Here is a 19,408-nt window from a genome sequence, read left to right on the forward strand (position 1 = left end):
AAAAAAAAAAAAACAAAAAAGAGGAAAAAAAAAAAAAGAAAAGAAACCAAACAGGAACAATTAGATGGGAAATGTGCCACCTTAGCACAAAAGTATGCCATACGCGCTACGAGAAAGCGTCAGAAAAAGAGAAATAGGACACCTGATTCAAAGCAGTACCATAGAGATATGTTTTTGGGTTTTTTCCTATATGTGTATATGTTATTGCATGCCTTAGTAGATTGCTCTGTGTTATACCCTGCGAGACTAAAATGAACCCCAGCAGAAGCGGTCTCTTGAGCAAGGGGGTGGAATATGGGAAAGCAATGGAAGATCGCCGAGGAGGACTGTAAATACACTCAAGGGACTCGCACCTGGGTGCTGGAAAACACATATATCACACCAATTTTTATTCAGTCTCGGGTGCTGGCAAGAAAAACATTTGGATGACATAAGCCTGTAATGGACTCACAGACACCTTATCTAGCTGATTGAGAATCTTGGCCTGTTGTGGAAGAAGATCAAAGCACAGTACCAGCAAGAACAGGGAGTCCGCATGTGCTCTAGCTAACGAGGACTCTTTTGCTGCCAAGGATTCTTGATAACAAGGACTCTCTTGCTGCCAAGGATAAGTTTAGCAATGCTACTAGTACCGCTATTTCTGAGTTATTGCTAGATGTAGATAGTATTCGATATGCGATGTTGCAAAACAGAGCTGCTACTGATTTTTTGCTTTCAGCTCACGGACATGGTTGTCAAGATTTTAAAGGATTGTGTTGTATGAATCTAAGTGACCACTCCAAATCCATCCATGCCCAGTTGCAGGAACTGCACCGACCGAACCAGCAACTTGTGGAGACCACTGGGTGAAATCTCTTTGCTGGATGGACTTGGGGGTGGGGTTGGTTGAGGCAAATTATACTCATTGCCTGTGGGGAAGGAATTTGTCTGTTATGTTTAGTATGCTGTTTGCCGTGTTTAATAAGCATTATATGATCAGCTGTAAATGCCGCTTTGCATCGTACTCTTGTACGAGTTGTAGAATATGTTACTCTAAAAACTATGTGTGTAATCTCGGACAAAGAATAGGGCTAAGTATTCTTCCTTCGCTAGGAACAGCAACGGCATTAAATATGTTGAATAAGATAGGGTGTTGGGCAAGTAAACAGATAAACCTTACAACTGAAATCATATCTAGCTTGCTTACTGATGCTGATAGCATTCAGCATGCTACGTTGCAAAATCGAGCGGCTATTGATTTTTTGCTGTTAGCTCAGGGTCATGGATGTGAAGATTTTGAAGGTATGCGTTGTATGAACCTTTCTGACCACTCATCATCCATTCATAAGCAGTTACGGGATCTGAAGGGTAACATGTCCAAATTAAAAGTGGTCAAAAATGGTTTCGATGATTGGTTAAACTCATGGGGTATAACGGGCTGGTTATCAGACTTCCTAAAGCAAGGGCTCATGCTACTGTTGGTTATGTTATTATTGATTATGGTAGCCTCGTGTGTTCTCCGCAAAGTGACTGACATGATAGAAAATGCCATGCATAAGGTCTGGCTGGCTCAAGAAGAAAAAGGGGGTATTGTAGGAATGTGTCTGAGAGAAAATGGTCATGTGAGCCAGCCTCCCTACTATGAGAGATTAGATTAAGAGCAAAACAGGTGGTAGAAGATGGAATTAGTACATGGGAAAAACAGGAACTGAGAAGGTAGAAAACATGTTGTGCTAATGACTAAGCAATTTACTATGTGAATTCTTGTAACCAACCTGATCTGTGAATGAACTGCATGGACAGCGCGTGAACAGAGACTGTAAGCCAATCATATAGCTGCCGCTAGCGCATGCTCTTATTGCCTGTCTATATCTACTCTGTGAAAACTGGAATAAAGGGAGAACGATCATACTCATATTGAGATTCCATCGTTACTCCGGGTCCGTCTCCCACTCCAACAATCACCAATATCATCGTAAGTCTCTCCACTGTAAGTTAGAAAAAAAGAAAAATAATGTATTTAGAAATCGAGACATCAGATATATATTACTATTTGCATGCAGGTACAAAATAGTGTAGCAGAATGGTGCAGACATGGTATCAACCAATTCATTTCCTAATTTGCAAAGTGCAACCTTTGTGCTAAGAGAACAGTGTTGAGCAAGATGGTCAGGTAATTGTTTACATTTTTTTAACTGTATCATATTGATAAGAACTCTTTATATAAGATAATGGAAAAACGTTAGAGAAGCTACTCACTGGTGAATTATTCTATTACTCTGTTGCATTACTAATGAAATCAGATAAAACTACATGTATTCTTCTTCCATATATTTAATCTCTTGCAAAAAATTACTTGCTGTCTTTGGTAAAAATTATCTACTGAAATACTTGTCAATTGCTATGACATATACAAGCAAAGAGAAAGCCATAACAATAATTACATATTTGTAGGTAAACATTAGTATGTTTGCACAAAATTAGGACAGTTTTAAAGGAGAAATGAGATCTTGTGTTATATTTGAAATTACTATATATGTTTCCTTCTTTTATTCATTAGGAGGCTTAAATCATCACACTAAAATTACATTTTTTTAGTAATTCATACACTGCCATATTCATAGGTTTTAGAATAAATTTATTAGTTTTACTTGTAAAATTCCTTTGCATTCTTGGAGCTGCTACTGCTCCATGTACTTAGAGAAACCATTATGTAATACAGAAAGTATCAATTTTCCACTAGTTTTTCTGGTGGTAATTCTTCATGTCAGTCTATCTGAATCCCCAGATCTTACTGTTTTACCTAAAGGAATTGTTTCCTCCTTCACATGAACTTTTCTGATACACAAGACAACATTTTTTTTGTTTTATTTTTAAATGCACAGCAATGTCCAGCTATATTGTCTCATAGTTTGTGGTAAGCCTTTTTTATAATCCAGTGCCTAGTTTTATTCTAACTGAAATTGCCCTTTACAAGATCTGTAACTTTACTAGTAGGGGAAACCTTCCCTTGTAAATTGGCATTAGACGCAATGAGCTAGTACTGTTCCCAAAAGCTGCTGAAATATCACAGTCTTCAACTGGCCAATGTTTAAAATATATAAATGCCCTATGATTCCTACATGGAATACTGGAAAAGTTGTATGACAAGAATAATATCAAAAATAGTCCTGCAAATAGTAATAAGTAACTAATTCTTATATATAGCTTGTCTTCATAAAGAAACATTTGCATAATTCATTTTAACTTAGTGTATTTCCATCTTAAAATAGGTAGATATCAGATATTGTTATAAATTTCAAATGTAAATAAGTTTTTTCCAGAATATGATATATTAATTGCCAAGCATATAAAGTAGAACAAATTAATAATTTTCTCTGTGAAGGCCATAATACATTAAAAACACTGCATTTTTAAAGAAAACTTCTGTCTTGTGCTAGAGCTGAAGGTTGCCTGAAAGGCATTAATTTCATGTGATAATATTTTATTTGACACTCATCTGCTTTAGCTTCAGTTTATGATTTAACAGTTACATGAATGCATTCAGAGTGAAAAATAACCTTCTTAGCCCTCTATATAAACCAATGTGTTAGCTAAAGCCTCTATGAGTTCAATAACACAATTTTAAACCAATCATCAAACCACAATGCACTCTCTGTAAGAAAGTTAACGACTTACCAGTTTTCTTGTTTTGAATGGTATCTGAAACGTGCAATCACTACAGGTATCCTTTGATATGAATTCTTGTTGCTAAGAAAAGGAAAAAATAGTTCTATGCATTTAATATTTGATTGCAGCTATATAAGATAAAATAGGTGCTTAATTTGCCTGTATTTATATCTTCTGGGTCATGAAGATTTGATACTTACATAAATTGTATTATAGAATCATAGAATCATTTAGGTTGGAAAAGACCCTTGGGATCATCGAGTCCAACCATCAACTCCACTCTACAAAGTTCTCCCTTACACCATATCCCCTAACACCACATCTAAACGAGTCTTAAACACATCCAGGGATGGTGACTCCACCACCTCCCTGGGCAGCCTATTCCAGTGTCTGACCACTCTTTCTGTGAAGAATTTTTTCCTAATGTCCAGCCTAAACCTACCCTGCTGCAGCTTGAAGCCATTCCCTCTTGTTCTATCACTAACTACCTGTGAGAAGAGACCAGCGCCAACCTCTCTACAATGGCCTTTCAAGTAGTTGTAGAGAGCGATGAGGTCTCCCCTCAGCCTCCTCTTCCTCAAACTAAACAGTCCCAGATCCTTCAATCGCTCCTCATAAGATTTATTCTCTATTATAACTTTTGCCTACTAAAAATGTTAAACTGCAGGTAATCTTCAACAGTCAAACAACCCAATGCTGCAGATTTTCAGTCACCTACATATTCTCTCAGGCTGAATGCAAGTCAGTTCACATAGGGAAAGCTCTGTCTATTCAGGATATTCTTAGCCTGGTTGCCTTTCCTCAGATTTTATTATCTGGGATAAAGGCATGGAAATGGATTTTTTTTTTAAAAGACAATCTTTTTTAAATTGTCTTTAAGCAGAGTCCAATATTTTCCAGGACTCCTGAAGTCTCACTGGGAATCATTTAAAATCATTTGTCTATTCTAATATATGTTTCTTCTTTTCATTTTCTCATGTAAAGATACATGAAAGCAAAATTTCTTCACTTACAGTCATGGTGTACAAACACAGTGTGCTTGCAAGCCAGACATGCACGACAGTCCTTCTACCACGGCAAAGGGTAATCTAGGTTCTTCTGATGGTCCCTAGCTCCTAAATATGTTGGAGATACAGCCCCTGCTGACCCCACACTCTTTCAAACTTACTAATCCAGGGAAGAGGCTCCAAAATGACACATCCAAAGTTTCAGTTTCTAACTAATTTATTCATATTTGTGTGGCTTCCATAATAGGGAACAAGGCGGCACATCAGCACACTCCATCTTGATTACTTAGCAGCACTGAAAGCTATGACACATCGGGCCAACTGCTCTCTGACACTGTAAAGGAGGCTTGGAGAGGACACAACTTACATTTTCAGGCACTGAAGTCCATCTATATCCTAATGTTTAAGCAAAATGTATAAAAGTGAATTGAAGGTTTTTGTGTATTTCAAAAGGTACGTGGGTCAGACCAAGGCAACAGTAAGAAGGAATTTGAGAAGGAATTTGAGAATCAGTTCCTCATGTCACTTTTGAAATTTCAAATAATTTTGTAACAATAAAAAAAAGTGATAGCAGAATATGTTCCTAAGATCATCAGCCCTTGCTTAACAAAGTCGGAAGACATTATAATATAATCCCTAATTTTTTTTAAACATTGGTAGAGGCATGAAGCTATGGAAGTGCTTTGTAAGTTAACGATCAAATGGAAGAATTAATGTGCAAAAAAGCAACAAAAACATCTTTAACTGTTGATTTTCAGTCTACCTGTCCTTCAAAAGGTAAAATTATAACTTTAAGATATGAGGAACTAGAGCAACTAGAGCAAATAACCAAAACTGTCATGTACTTAATTAAAGTAAGATTCAAACTTTATTCATTAATATGAAAATAGACAGAGATCTATTCAGAGGTTTTCAGGGAGGATGTTTTTATTTGTTTTGCTCTTTTATGCATAGCAAAGCAGTAGCTCCTGTCAGTATTTGAAAGGCTTTGAAGACTATGTGAGGAAAGCGGTCAACATGAACTATTTTCGACTTTGTTATTAGCTTGATTCAAAAAATGCAACATTGAAAGCTGCTCTTTGGGAAGTGACTACACTAGTGCAATCCATATTTTGAAAAACATATGTGTTGTTATGCAAGAAATTCTTCCTCGCCCTGCAGGCCTGCCAGGAAGAAGGCTATACTCCAGACTGTAACAGATGAATACAGAGGGGGAAAAAATAGAAGGAAAGTGACTGTATCCACTTGTTGTGGTTTAGCCTCAGACGGCAACAAAGAACCACGTGCCGCTCGCTCGGGCCTTCCTAATACAGGAAGAATCAGAAGAAAAGGCAAGACTCTTGGGTTGATGTTATAGATTGTGGCCCAATAATTGACAGGAACCAGTCCAATTAATCAAATTAGTTTATTAAGCAAGCGGCAGCAAGCAAAACAACGCTGGGCGGCCGGGGAGTCTTTGCTCCGCCAACGGCGCACACCCACTTCCCGAAAGTAGCTGATTATATACTCTTCTGGTTCCTGTATATGTGTCAATCCTGGTATATTCTGTGTCTGAGCGACGCGTTGCTAGGGGGTCGGTCTTGTCCCGCCTCCTGGTGGTCGTGAGGCTGAAGGCTCCTCATCTTTATCAGTGTCCTTGGGGTGACTCTTTTCAGCTTATCGCACAACTTAGCTCTTCCCTTTGAAGTGTTAAAGCACACCAGATGCCTGTGATTTAGGCCTTGAGGTGTCAAAGTGCACCAGATAGCACACTGGATGCCTGCGATTTAAGTATGTGGAGAGTCGAAACATTGTAATTTTTCACCAGCCTTTAAGAAAGCCTGATTTGATTAACAAACATGATTTTATTTATTACTGTCGTGGTTTAGCCTCAGACGGCAACAAAGAACCACGTGCCGCTCGCTCGTGCCTTCCTAATACAGGAAGAATCGTAAGAAAAGGCAAGACTCTTGGGTTGAGACAAAGGCAGTTTAACAGAACAGCAAAGGGAACAGGCAAACAACAACAACACGCCGCTCCCCTGCCGCTCGCCGGCCGGACCCGGGCCGCCCCAGCCCGCTTTTAAGCAGCAACTTCCTGCCCCCTCCCCCGGCAGCTCAGGGTGGGCGTGGCTCACATGGCATGGAATACCAGGAAAAGTTAACCCTATCCCCACCGGAACCAGGACATTATCCACCCCTTATTCCATACCATCTATGCCATGCCCAGCAGGTTCCAATGAATTGCCACCACTTTCCCCTGTTTTATATATATATATACACACACATATAATGCCCTTAGTTTATGGGTCATCCCTCCAAAGTGTCCGTTGAGTTCTTTTAATCCACGGCTTTGGGCTCCATCTGTTAGAACAGTCTCTCAGGGCAGGTGAGATGCTGGGTGGTGCTGGTCTGTTGCATGCTGTATTTTTTTCGGAGCTTGTGACTGGTGCACCTGGTGTGGCTCATGCATGCAGTCCGTGGACTGAAGATGTAGATCTTGAGGAAACTGCTGGGCGCCGGCTGCTGAGATCAGTTCTTATCCCATCATCCCTGTGCCTTACTTGTAGTACAACTGATAGCAATTATAGCAATGAGGACATACAGTGACAGTGTTACTTAGCAATTAACAGTACACAATCTGATTCATTGGCTATTCTCGCCCAAAATCAGATCTCCATGAGGTACACATCGGACTTCCCCATCCTTCCGCATCACCCACCAAGTGCACCCAGGTCCTTGGGCAAAAGCAATCCCACGGATGGGTTTGCCTTTGCCTGAGGCAGGACTAACCCAGACTGTCTTCCCTAGCATATTCTTCATGTGCACTACGGGGACTTTATCCCCTTCTACAGTACGTGGAAATTTTGATTGGGCAGGGCCAGCCCGATTGTTAGATCCCCTGGTGTTAACTAGCCAGGTAGCTTTTGCTAAATCTGTATCCCAGTGTTTGAAAGTCCCACCACCCATTGCTCTCAGTGTAGTTTTTAACAGTCCATTGTATCGTTCTATCTTCCCAGAGGCTGGGGCGTGATAGGGGATGTGATACACCCACTCGATACCATGCTCTTTGGCCCAGGTGTCTATGAGGCTGTTTCGGAAATGAGTCCCATTGTCCGACTCAATTCTCTCTGGGGTACCATGTCGCCACAGGACTTGCTTTTCAAGGCCCAGGATAGTGTTCCGGGCAGTGGCATGGGGCACAGGGTATGTTTCCAGCCATCCAGTGGTTGCTTCCACCATTGTGAGCACATAGCGCTTGCCTTGACGGGTTTGTGGCAGTGTGATATAATCAATCTGCCAGGCCTCCCCATATTTGTATTTCAGCCATCGCCCTCCATACCAAAGAGGCTTCAAACGCTTGGCTTGTTTGATCGCAGCGCATGTCTCACATTCATGGATGACCTGTGCAATAGTGTCCATGGTCAAGTCCACCCCTCGGTCACGAGCCCATCTATATGTCGCATCTCTTCCTTGATGGCCTGAGGTGTCATGGGCCCACCGAGCTATGAAGAGTTCACCCTTATGTTGCCAGTCCAGATCCACCTGAGCCACTTCAATCCTAGCGGCCCGATCCACCTGCTGGTTGTTCTGATGTTCCTCCGTGGCCCGATTCTTTGGTACGTGGGCATCTACATGGCGTACTTTCACAACCAGATTCTCTATCCGGGCAGCAATATCTTGCCATAAGTCAGCAGCCCAGATGGGTTTGCCCCTGCGCTGCCAGTTGCCCTGCTTCCACTGCTGTAACCATCCCCACAGAGCATTTGCCACCATCCATGAGTCAGTGTAGAGATAAAGTACTGGCCATTTTTCTCGCTCAGCAATGTCCAAAGCCAGCTGAATAGCCTTCACCTCTGCAAACTGGCTCGATTCACCCTGTCCCTCACTGGCTTCTGCAACCCGTCGTGTAGGACTCCACACAGCAGCCTTCCACTTTCGATGCTTTCCCACAATACGGCAGGACCCATCAGTGAACAGGGCATATTTCTTCTCATTTTCTGGCAGTTTATTATATGGTGGGACCTCTTCTGCACGCGTCACCTCCTCCTCTGGTGACATTCCGAAATCCTTGCCTTCTGGCCAGTCCATGATCACTTCCAGAATTCCTGGGCGACTGGGGTTTCCCATTTGAGTTCGCTGCGTGATCAGTGCAATCCACTTACTCCATGTAGCATCGGTTGCATGATGTGTGGTGGGGACCCTTTCTTTGAACATCCAACCCAGCACCGGCAGTCGAGGTGCTAAGAGGAGCTGTGCTTCTGTACCAACCACTTCCGAAGCAGCTCGAACCCCTTCATATGCTGCCAATATCTCTTTTTCTGTTGGAGTGTAGCGGGCTTCGGATCCTCTGTATCCACGACTCCAAAACCCTAGGGGTCGACCTCGAGTCTCCCCTGGTGCTTTCTGCCAGAGGCTCCAGGTAGGGCCGTTCTCCCCGGCTGCAGTGTAGAGCACATTTTTAACATCTTGTCCTGCCCGGACACTGCATGGACTATTTCCTGTTTGATTTGTTCAAAAGCTTGTCGTTGCTCAGGACCCCATTTAAAATCATTCTTCTTCCGGGTTACTTGATACAGAGGGCTTACAATTTGACTGTAATCTGGGATATGCATTCTCCAAAAACCCACAATACCTAAGAAAGCCTGTGTTTCCTTTTTACTAGTTGGTGGAGACATAGCTGCTATTTTGTTGATCACATCCATTGTGATCTGACGGCGTCCATCTTGCCATTTTATTCCTAAAAACTGGATCTCCTGCGCAGGTCCCTTGACCTTACTTCGCTTTATAGCAAAACCAGCGTTCAGAAGGATTTGGACTATTTTACTCCCTTTCTCAAAAACTTCTTCTGCTGTGTTTCCCCATACAATGATGTCATCAATGTACTGCAGATGTTCTGGAGCTTCACCCTGTTCCAGTGCAGTCTGGATCAGTCCATGGCAAATGGTGGGGCTGTGTTTCCACCCCCACCATTTGCCATGGACTGATCACTGGTAGTGTGAGGACTGATCACTAGTATCTTCACTGGTAGATACTGGCCAGGGCCCAGCACAGCGCGGTGAGTTGTGCCTCTCTAGAATAGCCACAGCATTTTCCCTTCAAATATTCTACCACTTTATCAGGGTCCTGTAATTGTTCAGGGGTGAAGTCCCAGACCATTGGAGGTGAGTAGTTCTCTAGGTACCTGCCCATGCTCTCCCACATGCCATGCCACCCCTGACTATCCAGCCTCGGAGCAGATCTCCGGGTGGTAGTCTTAAATAGTCGCTTAACCCTAAACAAGACCTGGAACGTATTCAGGAGACATAGCACTAGGAACACGCTGGTTTGAGTATCCCAAGGATATTCAAAATTCTCAAAAGCTGTCATACCTGACCCGAAGGAGAAAAGGGAGGCAAAAGGGCTGGGGAAATTATTAACAAATTCTGAGAGACGGTGTCCAATGTACGAACAGGACAGCAAAACCACATAAACACCCCAAAATAGCCGTCTGAACAGTGATGTTATCATATCATAAACAGATATCGCACAGGACAGCAGAATGATAATCCTCATCCCTCTTCCAGACATGGTAAATAGCATCGCAGGGAGTACATAAGCCATATAGGAATTTATGTAACACAGCCATGAGAACAAACCAAGCAACATGATGACCAGTGACTACTTACCTAATAAAATAAATGCATACAAAAAAAAACCAAAACCGTTTTTTCCACGTTCTAGTTGGATTCTGTCGTTATCTCAACCCTTCGAGCCCCACGTTGGGCGCCAAAAAGGACTGTCGTGGTTTAGCCTCAGACGGCAACAAAGAACCACGTGCCGCTCGCTCGTGCCTTCCTAATACAGGAAGAATCGTAAGAAAAGGCAAGACTCTTGGGTTGAGACAAAGGCAGTTTAACAGAACAGCAAAGGGAACAGGCAAACAACAACAACACGCCGCTCCCCCGCCGCTCGCCGGCTCGCCGCTCGCCGGCCGGACCCGGGCCGCCCCAGCCCGCTTTTAAGCAGCAACTTCCTGCCCCCTCCCCCGGCAGCTCAGGGTGGGCGTGGCTCACATGGCATGGAATACCAGGAAAAGTTAACCCTATCCCCACCGGAACCAGGACAATTACAATCCCCCCCTTTTTTTTTTTTATTTACCATTTTGTTCATCAAATCTTTGGAGTTCAGCGTGACTTAAAGCTAATGTTTCTTCTATTGCTGGTTCCTTATCTAATTACTCATATTTAGCCCTGATAAGCATTAAATGGGCAGCTTCCAGTCTGCCCTTTACAATTTCAATTACTTTGTTCAATATACAAGGGCCAAATGTTAATCCCAAAATTAATAGTATCATAGGTCCCGCGATGGTAGACAATAGCGTAGTCATCCATGGGGAATAATTGAACCAAGATTCATACCAACTTTGCTGTGCTTCTCTTTCTTTCTTTCTTTTTTCTAATCCTTCTCGTAGTTTTGTCATGGTGTCTCTAACTACTCCAGTGTGATCTGCATATACGCAGCATTCCTCATCCAGAGCAACACACAACCCCCCTTGCTGTGCAAACAATAAGACACCTACAAGATTTAGTAAAATTAGAATTAGAGTGTGGCGAGAAGGGTGGAAACCCGGCCGGTTAATAAGTTTAGTTTGAACACTCACTCCAATTACTCAGTCCTTTTCAATGCTATCACTCCTCCCGGGGCATTTCGTGCGATTCCCTTGGTTAACACTGAGGCAGTCCTCCCAGTGTCTTTGTACAGTCCCACTCTGTGGGTTCTGTTCTCCACAGCTTTTTACTCCTCTGCCTCGCTCGTTGACTCGGTTGCTTCGAGCCACGAGGGGTATCATCTTCTCGGCAGCAGGGGTAGTCTTCAGGAGAATAAATGCAATTTTTAGTCGCTTGCTTCTGTGCATTTCAGGTGAATCGCACTGAACCCCTTTAAGTGTCTTGCGACAACACACTTTAATAATGTCAATTACAAATGGAGCAGGTTCGCTAGGGTGATAGCAATAGTACTCGGGTTTAATACCCCGTGCAAATATCTCCCACCATTCACTAGATTGCTCCTGGATTTCACCATTAAATATTTTTATGTCTAGAGCCAATTTGGTGAGCTCATGCTCTTTGTCCCCACAAGGTTGGCAAACTCCTCGAGGGGGTATCCCGTAACGGCAATGGGTCCCCCTCCGTTCTCGACACCCTTTACAAATAAAACAAATAAAAAGGATAACAGTTACAGCTCAGAATGTCACACTTGATTCTTATGTCCCCTGTATCACCGTAACCGTACCCCACCGATATGCTGTAGTCGCTCACTTGTACCACAGTTATATGTGTGTCCATTTACAACCTCCTGAAGGCAATCTTCAGATCTCCAGGCGGGCTTGTCACTTCCCAAGAATAGTCTTTTAATGGTCCTTTTACACGGCTCGCATGAGTCCAGCCTCTCTCTGCTGTCCGGATGGCTGTTTCTGTGGTGAGTAAAACGAGATAGGGCCCTTCCCAATGGGGGGGGGGGGGGTTAATGAGGACTCTTTCCATGATTTGATTAGCACTTTGTCTCCTGGCTTTATGTTATGCATGGCTACATCCAAGGGGGGTCTCTGTACTACTAAGCCCTTATTCCGCAGCTTTTCTCTCCTAGCCATGAGTTGAATTATATAAGGTCTAATTTGTGAATTTTCAAGTTGGGGGTGGTCCTGCAGAATTTCTAAATCGTATGGCATCCCATATAACATTTCAAAGGGGGAAATTCCTACATCAGTTCGGGGCTGTGTTCTTATATTCAATAGTGCTAAGGGGAGGCACTTTACCCATGACATCTTAGTTTCTAACATCAATTTTGTGAGCTGTTTCTTTATTTCCCCATTTACTCTTTCTACCTTTCCCGAGCTTTGTGGATGCCAGGGAGTATGATATTCCCATTTTGTCCCCAAAGAGGAGAGAGCTTCCCTTGCTATTTTTGAAACAAAATGGGAGCCCCTATCAGAGTCTATTACCTCAATGGATCCATACCTAGGGATTATATTTTCCAGCAAAGTCTTCACTACGGTTTGAGCGGTGGCTCTAGCTGTCGGGAATGCTTCCACAAAATGGGTTAGGTGGTCTATGATTACTAATAAGTATTTATATCGTCCCACCTTTGGAAGTTCAGTGAAGTCTAGCTGGATTTTAGCAAATGGTCTGTGAGCCAGTTCTCTTCCCCCCAGGGCTTTTTCCCCGTAACTGATGTTTATTGACCCTTTTGCATGTCATACATTCGCTAACTATTCTCTTTGCTATATTGTATACACCAATGCACATATACTTTGTGGCAAACTGATCCACTAACGCCTGAGTTCCCCAATGGGTGTTCTCATGGAATTTTTGCATGATTTTCAAAGCCAGAGGTTTTGGGAGAACTTCCCGGCCATCCGGGAGTTTCCACTTTCCTTTTTCTGTCTCCCTGATTCCCATCTGAGTCAGCTTATCTTTTTCCTGCACTGTAAAACTCAGGATTGAGTGAATTTTTCCGTGTAGATGGCAATGGCTATACTTGGGGTTGTCACATTCATCATAAATTAGACATCTGCAAGGGACTGCATCGATTCCAAAATCCTTCCAACACTCATAACATGGGAATTCGTCTGATTCCTTTCCACAAGTTATACAGTCCTCCCGAGTTCTTTTAGTCTGGATCACCATTAATGCCGCTCTTTTTGCTTCTTGATCAGCAAGATTGTTTCCTCTGACTAATGGGCTTAATCCTTTTTGGTGTCCTTTTAAATGTACTATGGCTATTCCCGCTGGTCCTCGTAATGCTTGTAAGACCTAGATTATTAATTCCTGGTGTATTAATCCTTTTCCTTGAGAATTTATTAAACCTCTTTCTTCCCAAATTTTTCCAAAAGTATGCACTACGCCAAAGGCATATTTTGAATCCGTATATATGGTTCCAATTTTACCTTTTAAAAGTTGCAAGGCTCTTAATACAGCATATAGTTCACAAGCCTGTGCAGACCAACTAGGACTCAGAGGTCCTGATTCTATTACACTAAATGTTTTTCCATCAATGATTGCAAATCCTGATTTTCTCTTTCCTTCAACTACCTGGGATGATCCATCTACAAATAGCTTTTCTCCTTCTCCAAGTTCTTCCTCATCTAAATCTGGTCTGATTTTTGTTTGCTCCTCAATGTTGTAAAGACAATCATGATTTATTTTGTCACTCGGCTCCCCATACAAAAACTGTGCTGGATTCTGCACGCTTGTTACCTCGAGTTCCAGTTTGGGAGAGGAGATTAGGATGCCTTCATATTTTAGGAGCCGGGCGTCTGTTATCCATTTGTCAGCTTTTTGTTGCAAAATTCCCCTGATGTTGTGAGGTGATAATACCCTCAATTCTCCTCCAAAGGTAATTTTATGGGCTTCCTCTACCAAAAGGGCTGCAGCTACTACCACTTGAAGGCAGGTAGGCCAACCCCTACTTACGGGGTCCAGGAGTTTAGATAAGTATCCCACAGGTTTCTTTCTTCCTGCCCATTCTTGTGCTAATACCCCAAATGCGGTCCCTTCATCAACATTGATAAATAGATAAAATGGTTTCTTTACATCTGTGTCCTGGTTCCGGTGGGGATAGGGTTAATTTTTCCTGGTATTCCATGCCATGTGAGCCACGCCCACCCTGAGCTGCCGGGGGAGGGGGCAGGAAGTTGCTGCTTAAAAGCGGGCTGGGGCGTCCCGGGTCCGGGTCAGCAAGCGGCGGGGAGTGGAGGTTCTGTAATCGTGTTTGTATATTCCCCTATCCGTGTTGTTGTTTGCCTGTTCCCTTTGCTGTTCTGTTAAACTGCCTTTATCTCAACCCAAGAGTCTTGCCTTTTCTTACGATTCTTCCTGTATTAGGAAGGCGCGAGCGAGCGGCACGTGGTTCTTTGTTGCCGTCTGAGGCTAAACCACGACAGTCCTTTTTGGCGCCCAACGTGGGGCTCGAAGGGTTGAGATAACGACAGAATCCAACTAGAACGTGGAAAAAACGGTTTTGGTTTTTTAGGTAAATAGTCACTGGTCATCATGTTGCTTGGTTTGTTCTCATGGCTGTGTTACATAAATTCCTATATGGCTTATGTACTCCCTGCGATGCTGTTTACCATGTCTGGAAGAGGGATGAGGATTATCATTCTGCTGTCCTGTGCGATATCTGTTTATGATATGATAACATCACTGTTCAGACGGCTATTTTGGGGTGTTTATGTGGTTTTGCTGTCCTGTCCGTACATTGGACACCGTCTCTCAGAATTTGTTAATAATTTCCCCAGCCCTTTTGCCTCCCTTTTCTCCTTCGGGTCAGGTATGACAGCTTTTGAGAATTTTGAATATCCTTGGGATACTCAAACCAGCGTGTTCCTAGTGCTATGTCTCCTGAATACGTTCCAGGTCTTGTTTAGGGTTAAGCGACTATTTAAGACTACCACCCGGAGATCTGCTCCGAGGCTGGATAGTCAGGGGTGGCACGGCATGTGGGAGAGCATGGGCAGGTACCTAGAGAACTACTCACCTCCAATGGTCTGGGACTTCACCCCTGAACAATTACAGGACCCTGATAAAGTGGTAGAATATTTGAAGGGAAAATGCTGTGGCTATTCTAGAGAGGCACAACTCCCCGCACTGTGCTGGGCCCCGGCCATTATCTACCAGGCACTGCTCAGAATTATGCAGCACCCTCAAGGGGAAGAGATGGAAACCAGACCGGCGGACGCTGCGGCTGCTGCAGCCCCCGCGGCGGACACTGCGGTTGCTGCAGCCCCCGCGGCGGACACTGCGGCTGCTGCAGCCCCCATAGCAGCCACTGCCACTGAACCAGGGAATCAACCCGTGCCGGTATCAGTTGCCCCCATACAGAAGAAGAAGTACACAAAGAAATCAGTTCGCTTAGTAAGAGATGATGATGAACCAGGGTCATCACGAGAGCAGGAGGAAGAGGCAGAACCAGAGATAATCACCCGATCCCTATCCTTGAGTGAGCTGCGGGATATGCAAAAAGATTTCAGCCGACTTTCAGGCGAGCACATTGTCACCTGGCTGCTCTGGTGCTGGGATAATGGGGCCAGTAGCCTGGAATTAGAGGGTAGGGAGGCCAGGCAGCTGGGATCCCTGTCTAGGGAAGGCGGTATTGACAAGGCAATTGGGAAGAAGACCCAAGCCCTCAGCCTCTGGAAACGACTCCTGTCAGGCGTGAGGGAGAGGTACCCCTTCAGTGAGGATGTTGTATGTCAGCCAAGCAAGTGGACTACCATGGAAAGAGGTATCCAGTACCTGAGAGAATTAGCCGTGCGGGAGATGATTTATTATGACTTTGACAATGCAGACTTACCCACAGACCCTGATGAGGTGCGATGCACAAGGCCCATGTGGTGGAATTTTGTACGGAGCGCACCATCGTCATATGCCAACTCCCTGGCAGTAATGGAATGGAAAGGTGAAGAGGGACCAACGGTGGATGAGGTGGCTGGCCGGCTCCGGCGATATGAAGAAAGTCTCTCTTCCCCCCTTGTCTCAGCTGTGGAGAAACTGTCGCGGAAGGTCCAGCAACTTGAAGAGAATATGTCCTACTCCCCACCTGCACGGGCCAGCATCTCAGCTATTAGAAGCAGGCATTTCCCCACTCAAGAGAGAGAGTACGGAGGGTACACACCACGAGGCACCCTGTGGTTCTACCTGCATGACCACGGAGAGGACATGAGGAAGTGGGATGGACAACCTACTTCGATCCTGAGGACACGGGTACAGGAGTTGCAAGGAAGGACAACCACAAAAGGGGATCCCTCCAGGAAAAGTGCCGCCCCAGTTTCCAGTGGGCCGTTCCCCAGACAAAGCAGAAGGCCTGATCTTGCTTCTGATCCTCTTGAAGGAACTTCCAAGTCATTTCTGCAAGAAGTGAGTATCGGATACTATGACCAGGATTAGAGGGGCCCTGCCTCCGGCCAGGTGGAGGAAAGGGACAACCGGGTTTATTGGACGGTGTGGATTCGATGGCCTGGCACATCAGACCCACAGGAGTATAAGGCTCTAGTGGACACGGGTGCGCAGTGTACTTTAATACCATCAAGCTATAGAGGGGCAGAACCCATTTGTATTTCTGGGGTGACAGGGGGACCCCAAGAGTTGACTGTACTGGAGGCGGAAGTGAGCCTAACTGGGAATGAGTGGCAAAAGCATCCCATTGTGACTGGCCCAGAGGCTCCATGCATCCTTGGCATAGATTACCTCAGGAGAGGGTATTTCAAGGACCCAAAAGGGTACCGGTGGGCCTTTGGCATAGCTGCTTTGGAGACAGAGGAAGTTAAACAGTTGTCTGCCTTGCCTGGTCTCTCGGAGGATTCTTCTGTTGTGGGGTTGTTGAGGGTCAAAGAACAACAGGTGCCGATTGCTACCACAACGGTGCATCGGCGGCAATATCGCACTAACCGAGACTCTCTGATTCCCATCCATGAGCTGATTCGTCAACTGGAGGTTCAAGGATTGATCAGCAAGACTCGCTCACCCTTTAACAGTCCCATATGGCCGGTGCGAAAATCTAATGGGGAGTGGAGGCTAACTGTAGACTATCGTGGTCTGAATGAAGTCACGCCACTGCTGAGTGCTGCCGTGCCGGACATGCTAGAACTCCAGTACGAACTGGAGTCCAAGGCAGCCAAGTGGTATGCCACAATTGATATAGCGAATGCATTCTTCTCAATCCCTTTGGCAGCAGAGTGCAGGCCACAGTTTGCTTTCACTTGGAGGGGCATCCAATACACCTGGAATCGACTGCCCCAGGGGTGGAAACACAGCCCCACCATTGGCCATGGACTGGTCCAGACTGCACTGGAACAGGGTGAAGCTCCAGAACATCTGCAGTACATTGATGACATCACTGTATGGGGAAACACAGCAGAAGAAGTTTTTGAGAAAGGGAGTAAAATAGTCCAAATCCTTCTGAACGCTGGTTTTGCCATAAAACGAAGTAAGGTCAAGGGACCTGCGCAGGAGATCCAGTTTTTAGGAATAAAAAGGCAAGATGGACGCTGTCAGATTCCAATGGATGTGATCAACAAAATAGCAGCTATGTCTCCACCAACTAGTAAAAAGGAAACACAAGCTTTCTTGGGCATTGTGGGTTTTTGGAGAATGCATATCCCAGATTACAGTCCAATTGTAAGCCCTCTGTATCAAGTAACCCGGAAGAAGAATGATTTTAAATGGGGTCCTGAGCAACGACAAGCTTTTGAACAAATCAAACAGGAAATAGTCCATGCAGTGGCCCTGGGGCCAGTCCGGGCAGGACAAGATGTTAAAAATGTGCTCTACACCGCAGCCGGGGAGAACGGCCCTACCTGGAGCCTCTGGCAGAAAGCACCAGGGGAGACTCGAGGTCGACCCCTAGGGTTTTGGAGTTGTGGATACAGAGGATCCGAAGCCCGCTACACTCCAACAGAAAAAGAGATATTGGCAGCATATGAAGGGGTTCGAGCTGCTTCGGAAGTAGTTGGTACAGAAGCACAGCTCCTCTTAGCACCTTGACTGCCGGTGCTGGGTTGGATGTTCAAAGAAAGGGTCCCCACCACACATCATGCAACCGATGCTACATGGAGTAAGTGGATTGCACTGATCACGCAGCGAACTCGAATGGGAAACCCCAGTCGCCCAGGAATTCTGGAAGTGATCATGGACTGGCCAGAAGGCAAGGATTTCGGAATGTCACCAGAGGAGGAGGTGACACGTGCGGAAGAGGCCCCACCATATAATAAACTGCCAGAAAATGAGAAGAAATATGCCCTGTTTACTGATGGGTCATGCCGGATTGTGGGAAAGCATCGAAAGTGGAAGGCTGCTGTGTGGAGTCCTACACGACGGGTTGCAGAAGCCAGTGAGGGACAGGGTGAATCGAGCCAGTTTGCAGAGGTGAAGGCTATTCAGCTGGCTTTGGACATTGCCGAGCGAGAAAAATGGCCAGTACTTTATCTCTACACTGACTCATGGATGGTGGCAAATGCTCTGTGGGGATGGTTACAGCAGTGGAAGCAGGGCAACTGGCAGCGCAGAGGCAAACCCATCTGGGCTGCTGACCTATGGCAAGATATTGCTGCCCGGATAGAGAATCTGGTTGTGAAAGTACGCCATGTAGATGCCCACGTACCGAAGAATCGGGCCACGGAGGAACATCAGAACAACCAGCAGGTGGATCGGGCTGCTAGGATTGGAGTGGCTCAGGTGGATCTGGACTGGCAACATAAGGGTGAACTATTCATAGCTCGGTGGGCCCATGACTCCTCAGGCCATCAAGGGAGAGATGCGACATATAGATGGGCTCGTGACCGAGGGGTGGACTTGACCATGGACACTATTGCACAGGTCATCCATGAATGTGAGACATGCGCTGCGATCAAACAAGCCAAGCGTTTGAAGCCTCTTTGGTATGGAGGGCGATGGCTGAAATACAAATATGGGGAGGCCTGGCAGATTGATTATATCACACTGCCACAAACCCGTCAAGGCAAGCGCCATGTGCTCACAATGGTGGAAGCAACCACTGGATGGCTGGAAACATACCCTGTGCCCCATGCCACTGCCCGGAACACTATCCTGGGCCTTGAAAAGCAAGTCCTGTGGCGACATGGTACCCCAGAGAGAATTGAGTCGGACAATGGGACTCATTTCCGAAACAGCCTCATAGACACCTGGGCCAAAGAGCATGGTATCGAGTGGGTGTATCACATCCCCTATCACGCCCCAGCCTCTGGGAAGATAGAACGATACAATGGACTGTTAAAAA

This window comes from Rissa tridactyla, chromosome W (assembly GCF_028500815.1).
Source record: "Rissa tridactyla isolate bRisTri1 chromosome W, bRisTri1.patW.cur.20221130, whole genome shotgun sequence".
Taxonomy (NCBI): domain Eukaryota; kingdom Metazoa; phylum Chordata; class Aves; order Charadriiformes; family Laridae; genus Rissa; species Rissa tridactyla.